Source organism: Natator depressus, chromosome 3, assembly GCF_965152275.1.
Source record: "Natator depressus isolate rNatDep1 chromosome 3, rNatDep2.hap1, whole genome shotgun sequence".
Lineage (NCBI taxonomy): Eukaryota > Metazoa > Chordata > Testudines > Cheloniidae > Natator > Natator depressus.
Genome location: NC_134236.1, coordinates 107,799,234 through 107,811,954, shown reverse-complemented (window position 1 = coordinate 107,811,954; position 12,721 = coordinate 107,799,234).

The following is a 12,721-nucleotide window of genomic DNA, read 5'->3' as shown; positions in this document are numbered from 1 at the left end:
ATAAATCTGGGCTGCAGGGGGGTATGTAGGCACCAGACTCTGAGAGAGGCAGGGCTCTTATCAGCATCAATGAATGGGCTGCTTCCTGCCTAGCATGCTAGGTTGTGTAGATTGTATTAGAGGGCACCTGTCTCTCCCCATTCATTATATAGGGAGCATAAGTGTTCTAACTCAAGCTCTGTAGATCACAGTATTGTTCCTTTGATTTTTGTAGATGCTTAAAAGTTAGATATTGCAATGTTCAGGAATCCTAACAATCCTTTTGAACTCATATGTTCTTCTAAAATGACACTTGTCAATCTGCACTTAACAGTGTATCTTCCTTGTGTAATGCACTAATTCCATTTTATAGATTCTCATTGATTTGGAGGTAACAAGCTCTGAGAACCTTTGTAAGGCTAGGTTGTTGCTTGTGTTGGAGATTACTTTAGGTCTTTGATTCACACTAGTGGAAGTGTCATTTCCATTCACCTCCTACTTTGCAGCAAATAGCTTCTCCAGAGGAGTGGGATGCTTAGTTTTCTTTTAGTTTGCAGTCAATGTTACTATGAAGTGAGGTGGTAAAAAGGAATGAAAGAGCAGTTCATCTACCACCATCAACTTCAGTTACACAGGATCTTCCTTACCTGGGGAAATAGAATGCCCAGTTTTGACCTCAAGCTAGTCTGGTCCCCAGCAAAATATAGCAACAAGTCTCTCAGCAAGCATAGGGCATTCTCTTTAAAGTGAAAAAGTAATAAATATGCTTTCTGAAAGATATATTGTATGCATTTAAGCAACAGTGATTTTTCAGTAGGAAATTATATGAAGAAATGATTGGATAGTTTCTCCATGGTATGTACTAAGCTTCACTGAGAACCCCCACTAGCTTTCTGACTCTTCTGTATCTAACATTTCTCACATCTTGCTCAGACTATCCCCTAATGAAAGATGGTATACTTAAGACAATTCTGATGCAGATCAGAGAATATTACTATTTGAAATTTGTATAGCCAGAAATCTAAACCTTTTAGGATCTTTTTTTTTCCAAACTGCTAAACCTTTAAAGATTCACACATCAATAGGCAAGATAAACTCAGTGACAGTTTTGAGGCCAGCAAAATTGCCTTTAAAAAGGTTGACATTTTCTCTTTTAAACAAAACAGTCTGTAGCCAATTTAAATTTCCTAAGCTTGAAACTTATCAAAACATTGTGTCATACACAGTTACTAATTAATTTCATTATGTTGTGCGGTAGAACTTGCCACTAAAATAAGGTGTGAGGTCTGTTCTTGCAACAAGCCTGGAAAATTCAGAGAGAGATGCAATATACTTAAAGTCTCCAGTTCCCACATCCTCATGACCTATTAATAATGTCTGAAACTTCTTGACAAATGCATTGGCATGAACAATCTGTTTCCATGGTTGGAATATTGGGCAGTTATGCCCAAATCACTCACTGTGGTATTTAACCTTTAATACAAAGTTAATCATTATCTGTTAATGAATATGTTGTAGTCCCTAAAAAAGCCATTTGCATTTGTGTATGGCAACCGTGCAGGTATCTAATATCCTGTAAAAACTATCTGTAAGAATTAATTTTAATAGTACAATCATATTTTTGTTTTCATTGGCAAAGAACTTCAGACTGTATGATGAATAGAAGGATAAAGCTACTTTGCTAATGCATTATTTTCTCTATTTGTCATTTAAATACTGTATGCTTTTGATGCCTTTAGTATTTCCCTGTTTTACTACATGTGGTCTCTGAGCCAAATATTCTTTCTTTTAAATTCAGAGTGGAGTGTTACAATGGTACACTTAAAACCCAAGGAAAAAATATAATGGTTTAACTTAGTTTAATTACAGTTGTAAAATAAATAAATGAACTGGCAGGAAAAGAGAGGGAGAAAAATATCTGCTCACCGAGCTAGAAAAGCATTGACAGTCTAGTGCAGGACATTTTATGTCAAGTATACTTTATTTTTCTGTGTCAAACCTAATCAATCATTTGTCAGAATTTGTGATAATACATTCAAAAATGCAAACTTAATAGAGAGAAACTCAGAGATGGACCTGAATAGTACCTGTAATGATATCATTCAGGCAATATCCTTCAACCGGAAGGACAGTGACAAATATTAAAAATGCATCGTGGCTTAGATAAAAATATATGAATTTGTAACTTACAATGGGTTGTCCAGCGAATTGTTGTTCTTCTTTTTCTTCAGAATAAAAATCACACTAATTTTGTGGAAGTCTAAGATCCTCAGCCTGCAAAGATTTACACACATGCTTAGCTTTATGTATTGAAAGTAAACCCATTGACTTCAACAGGACTATGCATAGTGGATAAAGTTAACATGTGCATAAACTTTTTAGATTTAAGAGCTAAATTGGTATGAATACAACTACTGGCTACCTCTTTTGAAAGTATCAGTGCATTGGGAGCACAGCCATAACCAAAGTCATCCCCTCTTGATATAGCAATTGACTAAATCAAAATTATAATCTTCCAAATATTAGAAATCATATGACTAACTGATCCTTAGGTTCTGATCCTGCAAACACTCACACATGTACTTAACTTTACAAGTACACTTGAAATTAGATGAAGGTTTCTAACCATCAGAGGAGTGAAATTTTGAAATAGCCTTCCAAGGGAAGCAGTGGGGGCAAAAGACCTATCCGCCTTTAAGACTAAATTTGATAAGTTTATGGAGGAGATGGTATGATGGAATAACATGATTTTGGTAATTAATTGATCTTTAAATATTCATGGTAAATAGGCCCAATGGCTTGTGGTGGGATGTTAAATGGGGTGGGATCTTAGTTACTACAGAGAATTCTTTCCTGGGTATCTGGCTGGTGAATCTTGCCCATATGCTCAGGGTTCAGCTGATCGCCATATTTGGGGTCGGGAAGGAATTTTCCTCCAGGGCAGATTGGAAGAGGCCCTGGAGGTTTTTCACCTTCCTCTGTAGCATGGGGCACGGGTCACTTGCTGGAGGATTCTCTGCTCCTTGAAGTCTTTAAACCATGATTTGAGGACTTCAGTAGCTCAGACATAGGTGAGAGGTTTATCACAGGAGTGGGTGGGTGAGACTCTGTGGCCTGCATTGTGCAGGAGGTCAGACTAGATGATCATAATGGTCCCTTCTGACCTTAATATCTATGAGTCTATGAAAGTATGAACAGGTCCACTGATTTCAATAAGTGTACTCACAGTAGTAAAGTTACGCATGTGCTTAAGTGTTTGCAAGATCAGGGCCTGATTTCAATGGAGTCAGATGCCTAGACTCTTTTAAAAATCCCACTAGGCAGCTATCTACATCGTTAGGGGCCTGAATATCTTTAAAAATCGGATGCTTAATGTCTCCCACTCTTAGGGTAATGTCTCTTTCTGCCCAATCTACTGCACGTGGAATCTCCTCCCTAACCCAATCTGCTATGCTTCCCATCCCCCAGTTCCTTCAAATCCCTCTTTAAAATACAATCCTTTCAAAAAAAGTCTGTAATGATACTTTAATACAATTTTAACCTTGTGCTCTTTGGGCTTGAAATGCTTTAGCAGCACAGCTGTGCCACTGTAGATCTTCAGTGTAGACACTACCAATGCTAACAGAAGGGGTTCTCCCGTCAGCGTAAGGTAATCCACCTCACCAAGAGATGGTAGCTAGTTTGACAGAAGAATTCTTCTGTCAATCTTGTGCTGTCTACAATGGGGGGTATGTTGGTTTAACTGCGCCACGTAAGAATGTCGATTTTTCACATCCCTGAGCAACATAGTTGACCAGGCCTTTGTCTGTTTCACATACTGCACCCTGAGGTAAGCTCTGATCCTGAAATAACCCCTGTGCAAGAAGATCCGTTTGCCCATGCAGAGTTCTTTGCAGGATCAAGGCCTTCTTTAATACCAAACTCTATTTTTAATGTTTAATATAAAAACTCCTTCTTGCAAGGAGTGGACTGACAAGAATCAGACTATCGTGTGAAAACATTCCATTTCTTGGTGCTTCTCTTCAAAACTTTCTTCTTGAAACTTTCCTCATAAAAATGCTACCACAAATACTGCAGTAACATTTTGCTATTTTTATTCTAGTCTGATGGATTGCACTTTAATGTCTTGATGGGAAACCTACGTCCTGGAATAGAAGTCTATTGTTTTTACTTGTATTTAAATGAAATAAATATTAAGCTGTAGTGTTTCATTAAGTACTGTAAAATACAGTATTGTAACATGCATATGATCTTTCCATAGGGATGAAATTCCTTGCTGTGAATTCCATGCAGATTATTAGTGTCCGTCCATTGTTTTCAGCTGAAAGTTTTTTATCAAGGAAGAAATTAGAAAGTTAAACAAAAATTGCAGTTGCTAAAATGAATGTCCATTGTAGCAAAGTGCATGGGATTACTATTTTTTAGTGCTCATGAAAGCTTCTAGATTATAGAAATGGGCAATCTGAATAAAAAATTTCCATAAATATCCCACATACTATTATGCATTTGATGCTATGGTGATGAACATGGTATAAATACAATAGACAGATGAATGGATGATATCAGTTAGGTAAATATCAATTGGGAAGTCAATATCATCAAAGTATGAGACTGTTCTGTGTGCACAAAAAACAAGCGGTTCAAGACTAGTGGCAAGGGTTAGGTGGAGGATTCCAAGTCTCAAAAAAATATTTCAGCCAATCAGCATCTGCTTTAGAACTTCTGTGATAAAACCTATTTGATTCAGCTATTCTGTAGCTCAGAATTTCTCAGTTTTTTCCATACCAGGACTATCCCCTCATTCCCAAGAAGCTCCCACCAGCTAACTGGGGTTTAGCAGAGAATCTCCCCACACTTAGCAATGTGGAAAGGGTAGGATAGTTATGACCCCATGCCACCACCAGTTCAGAATATCCCTGCTGTAGTCAGTTCTCTAGTTGTTTTAGGTGCTGTTTTGGAGGAGACACTTGGCTACCCTCCTCCTAGTGCCACTTTAAAAACATTAGCTGCAGAAAAATTCTCAGTGTTCTCATTCCAAAAATAGATAACACTCTCTAAAACTACACCTATTTAGAGAGTAAACTTCTTGAAGGTAGGCACTGTCTCTTAGTATGCATTTATATTATATGTAGTCCAGTACAATGGAGCCCTGATCTTGTTTGAAGCTTTTAAGCACTACCTTAACATAGTTCTGTAATGTGGTCAATCTACTCACCTCTGAAGCTTTTTATGCGAAGGTCTTACAGTCCCTCATACAAGAACCTGAAGGAGTTTGCTGGAGATCTGCTGTCTCTCAGTGGAGCCACAAATAACAACCAGGATCCCAAGGCCCATTAACTTCTTTTTTTTCCCAGCAAAAACTCCCATGTGGAAAGTTAGGAGTGTGGAAGACAACTAAGAATGCACTCCAATACTCTGTCCTTCATGAGGAAACATTTTGTGTGAAGAAGCTGTTGGCCTGATACCCCCACCTTCCTGAAGTGGAAGAATATTTAGGGTAAGACTATGTTGGGACAAAAAATACTGTATCAAGTTACAAGGCTTTGAAGATGCATTTGTGAAAAGGTGTGTCAAAAAATATGGATGCAGATTTTGTGGCTTCAATCCATTGCAGACTATTCTCAAACCAAAATATAACACGTGAAAGATTTTACACTAAGAATTCCAAACAGTGCAGTGAAACCAATAGCAATTTTGCCTGAACAAGAAGTTCAGGATCAGACCCTAAACTGGCACCTTGTTAAAATGTCTGCTTAAAATAAATGATTGCAGGAAACAGATTAAGTGCAATGCATTTCAGTGACTCATGAATAGAAAACTGGCACACCCAGTCAAATTAAAATGCCTATATGATATTGTCCACAAGACTACTCAAAGTAGTCTGCAGCTGTGAGATTGTTTTGTGTAATAGTTCTCCACTGCAGCCCTGTTCACTTCATGCTGATTCCTTGTTCTATTATAGTTGTTAAATGAGTCACATACCTTAATATAGTTTAAATATTTTAAGCTTTGTACTCTATTATTTTTAAGGCAATTGCTGAAATAAAAATGAACGTCTCCCTGCACTGTGTATTCCTATCAGGTTCTTATCATCAGGATGATCGCTTAATTAGCATGTTTGTTTCCACTGGGGTGTATCAATTAAGAGGATACTTCTGCACTGATGTACATTCCTATTAGTGTGCTTTCTAAATTTAAATTAAGACCACATTTTAGCTAGTGTAAGTTCCAACACTAAAGGAAGATCTTTCCATAGGATATTGAGTGGTTTCACCATCTGTTCTTTCAATAAGTTCTAGTATTCTTAAATTACTAGAAACCAGCTTTCATAAAGCTGTCATACTGACAAACTTTATTTTACAGTTTACACAAACATACACAAGCTAAGATTTTAATAAAGTGTTAGCTGACATGACTACTGATATCACAGAATTACTCCTTCCAAAGAGGCACTGTCCCAAATAATTTTACTTTTTGTGTGCTACCACATCGTACTTGGCAATTATGATGCCAACATTTTTGTCAAGAGCTATATTGGCTTCCCTTCTCCATTATAATGGACAAATGTCACCAAGTTTCATCACTTTTTTTAAATTAAATGATTTTTCCCCTTGTTATGAGCCTGATGCAAAATTCATTGAATACAATGGAAAGGCCCCCATTAATTTTAATGGACTTTGGATCAGGGTCTAGAAACTTTAGGCATTCATGTCCCCTAAGCATTAACATTAAAACTTATTTTGACATATCATTTCTCACAACTAAACTTCAAGTTAATTTTGTAGTTCATCTTTCTTGACTCTTTTCTGCAAGCTTTACAAAAATGCAGCAGGTAAGGGGTTTTTAGTAAGTTAACCAAAGCATTCTAATATGTAATATATAAACTGAAGTGTTGATTATTAATGTCCAATGATTACTGATGTCTAATTGACTGTGAATTTCACATGCACAAAAGCTGAAAACCGTTCTTAAATATGTGCACATTTTCCTAGTACAGAGACGTAAGAATCCACCTACATTTCAATTAGTCTTCTGCTAATTTATCTGTGATATACCTAATTTATGCATTTCAAGTGATTAAACCTACTGTAGGCACCATTTAAGAACTCAACATTAGAAGCCTCAGGTACAACATTTGCAATTCAGTATTGCAATACCACAAGCTTTCAAAAATCAGGAGCTAGTTCCTCAGAAATCATTGGCTTAAAATCATGATAAACTTTTTTAAAAAAAAGTTACAGTTTTCATCTTCTGATGTTTGAGCTTTCAGGTTGCCCTCAAGTCAGACAACCAGGAGGGCTAGAGTTTTTTTTAAAGGAAAACTGAGATTCTCCCATTCACATGACTCCAGCATCTGAAGCTTTAAGAAAAACATGAAATATGGAGACTTTTGTGATAAAACCAAGAAAGTGTGACAGTTCATGTAGTGTCTTGCTATTATTAAACTAGGAAATTCCCCTGTACCATAACTGTTGTGGAGTGGTAACTGCTGAGTCTTTAATACAATCTGAGTGTGTACATCATATGAGCAGAGCACATAACTACATAGTAAGACAGATGGTTGTCTATTTACCATGTATCTTATAACTTTTAAATGAAAAAGACATTCAAGGATGGAATAATTTACTCCCACCCATTTTTGACAGACTTTAAGTAGTTCAGCTTATTATAGGCAGCACAGGTAGCTTGAAACTTTCCAGAATAAGACTCTATTTCCAGTTGTTTATAATATTGCCACACTTTAACCATTTGGGCTTAAATTTTCCATGCCAGGTGTCTGCCTCAGTCTGATTATTTTTATTTATTAATTTCACAAAAAATGTGTGATGTTCCTCTCTGGTGTTATCTGGACTGCTGATCTGCTCGGTCACTCCAATCCTTGACTCTGGGAGCCAGCCTTACCCTGCTCCGCCGTGAGAACCCCCATTCCTGGGCTGTTCACACACAGCCTCTGGCATGTAAGCTGCTCCCAGCTACTTGCAACTGAATGACACTAGCCAATATCTCCGGTCCCAGACACAACCCTAGGAACCTCCGTCTTGCAGTGTCCAGTTATGCCTGCTGGACACTGCAAGCTTATATGAGTTTGTCAATTTAACAAAGAAATTGATATGTACCAGGCTTGTTATCCCAAGGGGAGTCTCTGACACTCTTCAAACCAAACACACTGCTTCAGGTAGAATAGACAAACAGATTTATTAACTATGAAAGACAGATTTTACGTGATTATAAGTCAAAGCATAACAAGTCAGATCTGGTCAAATGAAATAAAAGCTAAACGCATTCTAGGCTAATCTTAACACTTTCAGTTCCCGTACAAACTTAGATGCTTCTCACCACAGGCTGGCTGGTTGCTCTTCAGCCAGGCTCTCCCCTTTGATCAGTGCTTCAGTTGCTCGCTGTGGTATCTGTAGATGTAGGTGGAAGATAGAGAAAGCATGGCATATGTCTCTCCCTTTTATCATGTTCTTTCTTCCTTCTTGGCTTTGCCCCCCCCCTTCAGAGTCAGGTGAGCATTTCCTCATTGCAGTTCCAAACTGAAGAAAGGAAGGGGGGTGACTCCCTCAATTCTTTCATTGCTGCCTAGGCCAGCATCCTTTATTCCTGTGAGGCTGGGCTGGGTTTGTCCCATACCTGCCCTGATGAGATGTGGACTGCCTCTCTGTTCTTACAGAGTTTTTGCCTGGGCTTGGTTTAAGCCATGAGGATACATTTTCAGCCTCATAACTATATACATGAAATGATAACCTATAACATTACAGTAACTATTACTATAACAACCATTCTCAGTGCATCATGAGCTTTCTGAAGACACCTGACATGACAAACTTTGCATTGGATACCACACAATCATTTTAAAAGGATAAACATGGGGGTGCTGGGTGTTCCTCCGAGGTACAGAGCATCACAAAATGGTTCAGCCTTTTCTCAGGACAAAATTAGGGGAAAGTATGCTGTCCTGCCCATGTTTAAAACATCCATATAACTGTTTCATTGAGAAATTCTAGTATCCCCATGCTTTGAAGCAAGCACTTGAAATTTGACACAAGCAGTGCCCCGGTGTAAGGGATGTGCCTTTTGCCATCCCTCTGAAACTCTGCCCAAATTGGTTCAAGTTCTAAGCCTCTCAAAATCTCAGTTTGCACATGTTTAGTTATGACTTTTTACAGTTTGGCAACTAAATTGTCTGAAGATTCTATCCATAACTCAGCAAGCCCCACAGGAGTGCAGGGGTTCAGCAATACTTTCCCCCTCACATCAACCATGGGACGTTGTCATGCGGGGCACTGGAAATAGGAGCAGGGAGACGGTCTCTCCTATGCTGTCAATGCTCCTTCTGCTAGTGCCCAGGCAGCATGGAGGAGAATGAAAAAGCAGCCTGGGAGCCCAACTGGCATGCAGAAGGCTCGTGAGAATCTGGGCCTCTGGGATTGGTGGGGGAGGGGGATATTGAGACAAGGAACTAAAGGGGGTTAGGGGACTGGGACAAGTGGGGCCGGGAACATGGAGTTGAGGAGGGGAGACTGAGAAGAGGAGGAGGAGTGGGGATGTGGGAGTGAATGTGAGGAGAAGGCCGGGGAGGACTGGGATGAGGACAAACTGGAAAGGAACCACAACTGAAGGTATCAGGCTTGAGGGTGCCCTGGCAAGGATCTGTGACCACTAGAGAATGCTCCCCTCAATAAGGTGGATCCTACGTATTTCATAACACAGGGTGGGAAATGTTTTCTGTGCCCTCTGAAAGGCTGAGAAAAAACCCTTGATTTGGTGACACACACACGGATATTGATTTGGCACCCAGGATGATTGCCTGATCACCCACCCCTAAGACTGGCCCTGCCCCCTCAGAACCTGGAATAGAAGCCAGAATTCCTCTCACTATTCCTCTGCTGCCAGCCAATAGCTGTGAAACTCATTAGCAAAATGTGTGCCTCAACTCTCTCTAGTGGCTGGCCTGAAACCTGCATGTGCTATCAGTTATTCTGTTAGCTCAAATGTCAGAGGTCTGTGCAGGGGATCTAAAGGTTGCAACCCTGCTAATGAGCCACATTGAAGTCAGTATGGCTCCACATGATGGAATTTGTTTTTAAAGTATTGTTTTTTGAAAACCAAAACCAAAACACAACCTAGGAAGTTACACAAAAAACTACATTAAAAGAACATTAATAAGACTACAAAGTCAAGCACTCAGATGTTAAGTATTTGCATATTCATTATGATATAGGATTTAAATATGTGACCAGTGACTGGTTTTCCCCGTCTCACCCCTGCCATATTAAGTTTGCTCTTTCCAAACTAATTTTTTAAAAATAAAAACCATTTACTTACAATATTGTCTACATATGTTGTTCTCATTTCAGTTTGGTCATCATTTCCACTTTAGAGCTACATCCATTATGTGACTAAACCCAGAAAATCGTTGGGGTTGATTATTTGCATTAGACCTCTGGAAGTTTGTCCATTATAAATTTCCATATACTCTGCTTAACATCTATTCATGATACTGATTGACCAGACTCTGTTCACCATTCCTCAGAGCAGTGTGACGCCCCATCACTCCCCACAAAAAAAATCTTAAATGCAGTTCTGAAATTGTAACCAGAGACTTCACCATGACTAAGAATTAGATGTACTAACCTAGAATTTTTTTGTAAGAAGGAAAAAGGAAGAAGAAATATAGTTATATCTATGCTGACAGCTTGTACACTGAGTTCCAGCTCAAGGTAATTTAAAATTTTTGAATTATAGCACCCCTGAAATGCAGGTTGTACAATACAAACACCATAGACATACAGTAACTATATCAGTGCTACTGGGCACTGTGGTAATAACAGCAACAATAATGAAACAAGACCTGTTGTACAGCTGAGTAGCTGCACTAGAATTTTCAGTGTTCAGATGTAATTAGAAAACAGCTGTGAAGGAAAATCAATTGTAACTGGTAGTCAATGGCTGATTTTCCACAATCAGAATAAAGAATGCAATATGACATGTTTGAAATGAGCTAGTAATTGTCTATCTTTTGTTTATTGTTTAACATTTTTCCATTTTATTTGTGCAAGCTGTCATTTATTTGCTTCAGGACTACTTCTCTCAGTTCTTAGCCTCTTCCAGGGATATTTAAACCCTGATTTGCTGTAGAAACTAGCTCAGCGTTGCTGTGAAGTTTTTAAAGGTAGTGATTTGTGATTCATGAAGGAACTGTTGGACAAGCACTTATAAATTACACTGTGCTGCTTTCATAACTGACTTTCTAAATGAAAAAAAGTTGAATCCCATCAGCAAACCTGCACACCTATTAATATTAATACGGGTTAAACCCATCAGAGGAATAGTCTCCAAATTCATTGTCCTGATCTTCAAAGTGTCTTTGAAGCAAATCTGTATTCCAGTACATTCATTTTCCTTTTGTTGACATTAGCATGTAGAGGGTGGGAAGTAGGTGGAGGGGATGGGAGGTGCATATCTGTCATATTGTATGAGTAACAGATAGTAGGAGGACCCTCTGCAAGCCGAATCTAGAAACCAAAATTGCAATGCATTTAAATTCTGGAATGTGTTTTAAGTTGTTATTTGGATTACAGTAGTATTGTTAACACTGGTTTAATCTCACATAGAAGCAGAAATTGAAATATCAGGAATTATAACAATGCTGTGCTGTTTGGGCATGTAAAATGTTTCTATTATATTTTCCCATAAAATCACCCAACCCACATATTTATTTTAATCTGCCCTGTAAATTTAATTTTCATCATAATATTTGAATACTACTTTACATGAGATTATATATGGGTGAGCAAAATACACAAGTTGACTTCAAAAAGTTGGCTGCGCCTCAACCAATGTGATATATGCCATCATGTGCCAGCAATGCCCCTCTGCCACGTACATTGGTCAAACTGGACAGTCTCTATGTAAAAGAATCAATGGACACAAATCAGACATCAAGAATTATAACATTCAAAAACCAGTTGGAGAACACTTCAATCTCTTTGATCACTCGATTACAGACCTAAAAGTGGCAATTCTTCAACAAAAAAACTTGAAAAACAGACTCCAACGAGAGACTGCTGAATTGGAATTAATTTGCAAACTGGATACAATTAAATTAGGCTTGAATAAAGACTGGGAGTGGATGTGTCATTACACAAAGTAAAACTATTTCCCCTTGTTTATTCCCCCCCTACTGTTCTTGTCAACTGCTGGAAATGGCCTACCTTGATTATCACTACAAAAGGTTCCCCCCACCCCCCGCTCTCCTTCTGGTAATAGCTCACCTTTCCTGATCATTCTTGTTACAGTGTGTATGGTAACACCCATTGTTTCATGTTCTCTGTGTATATAAAATCTCCCCACTATATTTTCCACTGTATGCATCCGATGAAGTGAGCTGTAGCTCACGAAAGCTTATGCTCAACTAAATTGGTTAGTCTCTAAGGTGCCACAAATACTCCTTTTCTTTTTGCGGATACAGACTAACACGGCTGCTACTCTGAAACCTGAATTCATACAAACCCTTTTCTATTTAAACTGAAAAGTAGATAAGTGTGATTTTTATAAGTTAACAGGAACAGGTATATGATATGTGCCTCATGTGTGAGTGCAGTGGGCGGGCTGACCACAGACTAATATGTAGAAAAAAAAAGTCAGAATTAGGTGGAGAGTAATGGTGGCATTGTAGAATGAATGGATAATGTAGATGAGCAATGGTGCTTGCCTGCAGAAGATGAGAGACATGTCA